Raw genomic sequence first — 4,787 nt, 5'->3', positions numbered from 1 at the left:
CGTCTAACTACCCCCATTCACATAAGAAGAAAATGAGCTATTCGGTTCAGAAAGCTATTACATGCATATTTCAAATAAACAAAAAATACACAACAAAATATAGCTTGTTCAACACCAGCCGCTTCCTCATAATTGCTTTCATATTTGTTTTTACATGCAGAAAAATATGCAGATTGTTTTCTCTCACTGTCATAATTATTTCCTATGCTGACACCTTTAATTGAAACACGTTTTTTCAAAGAAAAAATATACACTTTGTGGATTAATTTTAACATATTGCTGTCTATTAATTAATTCATGTATCATCAATATAACTGCATAAACGTTGTGTTTGCGTGATCTCTGCATCATCTTCCTCATTTGACTTTAACAGTAACAGCTCTCTACTAACCTTAACGCTCGGAGCAATCCTTGTGGTACTCCACAACGTTGTATAAAGTCCAGTCATTCATCCATTTTCTTTACACCCTTGTCCCTTAGAGAGGTCGGGAGGGTTGCTGGTGCCTATCTCCAGCTAACGTTCCAGGCGAGATTGTATAAAGTCAATTTTCTAATATTATCTTCTAGAAATGGTTTTCTGTTCTTCAGCTAACTTCTACTCTACTCGTGTGTCACTCTTCTGATTCCATAATTGTACAATTGATCGAATAATACTGAATTGTCAAGTAAATCAAAGGCGTTTTGACGATCTGCAAACATACTTGCTAAATGTTTCTTTTCTATTGCTGATATTTCTCCGACAAATTCAATTATTGCTGTTGCAGTTCAATGATTGCAATGAAATACATGAGATCAATGCTAAAAATGCAAGTTGGAAAACCTGACAGACGTGAATTGATTTAAGTCTTTAACAATAAAAGAAGAATGCAAATGGGCATGAAGATGGTTTTCTTTCTTGCTTGATTTGATTATTTCCTCCATGTTGTCCTTCAGATCCTCATCCAGCAGCGTCTCTCTCAGTGAGTCCTGACAGAGAGCAACACTTCACCTCTGAGTCTGTGACTCTGAACTGTAGAGGAAACTCTACTGAGTGGAGAGTGAAGGAGTTTAGAGAAATAAACCATAGGCAGGTCATATTAGACTGCTCTAACAGGTGGAAAATGACTGGTTCCTCATGTACCATTAACAGTCCATGGCCCTTTAAATCAGTGTTCTGGTGTGAATCTGGATCAGGAGAATTCAGCAATGCAGTCAACATCAGCATACATGGTATGTTCTGTTACAGAGCGACTTAAGATAGATGTAACAAAGATAATTATATTCTGTTACCTTCAATGTATTTCTTCTAATAAGGACCCATTGCTAGTGGAGTATTTAGACTGGTAAACAACAAACATATTTATTGATGTAATTTTGGGGCTACTATTTCTCTAAAGAAATGTCACACTCACTCATATTTAACTGACAGCAAAAATATATCATTTTAAAAAATATATTGTTAAACCTCTTGGTCCAACAGATAAACCTAAACCAGTCCTCACTGTGTCTCCATCATGGCTGAATCCTGGAGCCTCAGTGACTCTGAGCTGTGAGGTTAAACCTTCATCTGCAGGATGGAGGTTCTACTGGTATAAAACTGTTCCTGATCTATCAAAGAACAGCTACAGATATGATCCACTGCCTGGTAGCATCAATGGGACTGTAGAGAACTACTTCATCATTCATGGACAGAAGCAAACAGCAGGATTTTCATGTAGAGCTGGAAGAGGAAACCCAGAATATTTCACTGATTACAGTGAACCAAAGTTCATCTGGAATGCAGGTCAGTGTGTTTCTGTCCTCTCAGAGCTCATGTGTTCAGACATCTACTTTATCCATCTTTGTTTCATCTGTAAACTACAATGATGACTACCAACCACAGGTATGTGGATCTCAAAGAATACGTGCTCACTAAGTTTTTGAGTTTGTTCAAATCAGTTTAAAAATGGTCAAAATAACACAAATCTTTAGAAATCATCCAAGTAGTTTAATAGAACTCTGCTGTAAAAATGTATAATTTGAGTTAGGTAATTTATACATTATGTTTTTAGATATAAAAACTGGATTAAACACTGTGTACAAAACAAAAAAATATGAGAAATTGCATAATGACTCATTATTCACAATCAAACTGAAGTATACGACATCCAAAAAGCTGCAGATTAAGAAATAAATGGGTTACAGCTCTCTTGTAACTGTAAATCTATATAAAAATATGAGTGCATATAAAAAATTCAACAATAGATTATGCATAATGGGTTATAATTAGATTTTATATAAAAATATACAATGGTCATAAAACTGATCCATGAGAAGTGATTTGATTAAGTCTTTAGCTTTAAAGCAGATAAAGGACATCTCTGAATCAAGGAGGTTTTCTGTCTTGCCTGTGTTAACTATTTCCTCCATGTTGTCCTTCAGATCCTCATCCAGCAGCGTCTCTCTCAGTGAGTCCTGACAGAGAGCAACACTTTCTGTCTGAGTCTGTGACTCTGAACTGTGGAGGAAACTCTGCTGAGTGGAGAGTGATGGAGTTTAGAGAAATAAATCAGATCTTAACAGACTATTCCTCCAGGTGGAAAAAGTACGGTTCCTCGTGTACCCTTAACAGTAACTGGTCCTTTAAAGCCATTTACTGGTGTGAGTCTGGATCAGGAGAGATCAGCAATGCAGTCAACATCAGTATAAACAGTAGGTTAACATGCACATCATTTCATTGATCGCAGGAATTTCAGTTTATATGACATTGGAGACTGGATGCAACAGACTGTTTTTCCTCTTGTGCACATTTAATGTAAAATAGTTCTGATGAAAATTTTCAGACTCCCATCAGAATCGCACAAGACTAGTTTGACCTTCCGAATAACCTTTTTTCATTCATAGCTCCTCTCAAAACACATGACATAAGGTCGACACTACAGCAATTGTTAAACATCACAATAGACTTAGTTGCTGTGGGGTAATGTTTGTGAGCAGCAGTTATTTTCCCCTCTGGTCAAATGTTACTATTCAAACAACAGCTGCTCAAGGTGAGGTGTCAAACATTATTGAATAAAATTGTTTTCAGTTTTTTCCTCTAATTGTCTCCAGCAGCTGATTTCTGACTGAAGCTTCATTTTCTCTGACTGGTTTCCAGATGAAGRTCTTCTCCTGGTGAGCCCCGTCCATCCTGTGACTGAAGGAGCTTCTGTTACTCTGAGCTGCAGACGGAGAGGAGAAAACAAACTTTCTGATGTGATTTTCTATCATAATGACAAACTGACCCAAAATGACAGCAGAGGAGAGCTGAAGATCTCTGCAGTGTCTCAGTCAGATGAAGGTTTCTACAAGTGTAAACATTCAGGACAAGTTTCACCTCAGAGCTGGATGGGAGTTAAAGGTGAGCAGAGATTAAACATGTATTCATCCCTGTTTTATACCCACCTAATTCATCCTGAGTGATTCACGCACTCATATCTTAGCATGACAAAATTAATCTGCCATTAATCTGATTGGACGTTGGGAGGAAGCTGCAGTACCAGGGGAAACCCATGTTTGCAGAGGGAAAACATGCTACATAGAAATGCACAACTCATGAAAATCTTACTGTGTCTGTAGTGTTAGTGTGACCTATTTGGATCTGGTGGCTTCTGTTGGTGTCCAAATGAATGACAAGGGACTGCTCAGGGTGTGGCATCAGTTGTTTATTTATTCTCCATCTGCATTACACACAATGGGCGTCGAGGTAAGTTCATAGAACAAGCTCCTGCAAAGAGGGTGCTATAGTGTAACCGCGTGGGAAATTTCTACCACACTTTCTCACAAACTAAACACTAATAAAACACGGCAAAAACGACATAATAGCAGAACTAGCGTGACCTAGATTAAACATATTTCAATAATATGCAAAAACGAAAACCATAAGCATATTTTATGAAATGCATAAATATTTCTTTATCACATAGCAGAACCATGATCCTCATGGTTCTGAGGATTGCCCATAATACCTCGCTCTTTCTAAAGTGAACGCAATACTACGTTTTACCAGCAGATGGCGCTGGATGGAGGATTTAACCTGAACCATTTAAACCATGTTACAGTAGCAACTTCTGCACTATACAGCCTGCAAAATATTTCACACTGATGTCAGGATGTGTCTTTCAGCAGCTTCTCCCAGACCTTGGAACGCATCACTTCCTGTCCTGTTGCTCATTGGATCAGTGAGTGGAGTCAGTCTGATTGTTATCCTGCTGTGTTGCTTCAAACAGTCAAAGGGTGAGACCTTCTTCTTCTTCTTCTTCTTGAACTATTTCATTTATATAGTGTTGATATTTCTGTCATGAAGCTACAGTGAAACATTTCCAACATAACTTTATAATAATGTGACCTTGAATGTCTTTTTTCAGGTCGTTGCTGTTTCAGGTTGGTTCATCTTCATCTTGTTCTCGTCTCAAACAGAATCAGTCGGTTCTGTACAGTAACAGTACAGTAATAAATTTACTGTATTCATTTCAGGTTGGTCCAATCAGAGAGAAGAGCTCAGGACTCAAACACAAACTACAACCAGACTGGAGGTGATGAGTCCAGCTCTGCTGACCGTGGTCAGAACTCACACATCAGTATAATTAGGATTTGTAAAGACTTTTCTTTTCATTAATGAGATATTTTGGAGAATGTTGAACTAAAATCCAACATATTGAAGTTTGTTCTTTCAGTTGCAGCAACTTGAATATTTCATACCTTAAAATGTAAATCAGATGAATAAATAAATAAGTTCACCATCTTTTTCTGGTGTACTAAAATTGTTCTAATTGGAGTTATTAACACAC

General features: G+C 37.5%; 1 long non-coding RNA gene across 1 annotated transcript; it reads left to right on the top strand.

The window, feature by feature from the left end:
* The first annotated feature begins 4,173 nt into the window (after nt 1-4,173).
* LOC103480285 (uncharacterized) lies at nt 4,174-4,560 on the top strand. The gene is made up of 3 exons (XR_536074.1): nt 4,174-4,233; nt 4,365-4,380; nt 4,474-4,560. It is a non-coding gene; the product is annotated as an uncharacterized LOC103480285 (long non-coding RNA).
* The last annotated feature ends 227 nt before the right edge of the window (nt 4,561-4,787 follow it).

This window comes from Poecilia reticulata, linkage group LG18 (assembly GCF_000633615.1).
Source record: "Poecilia reticulata strain Guanapo linkage group LG18, Guppy_female_1.0+MT, whole genome shotgun sequence".
In the NCBI taxonomy this organism is placed as follows: domain Eukaryota; kingdom Metazoa; phylum Chordata; class Actinopteri; order Cyprinodontiformes; family Poeciliidae; genus Poecilia; species Poecilia reticulata.
This window is presented reverse-complemented; position numbering and strand designations above follow the sequence as displayed.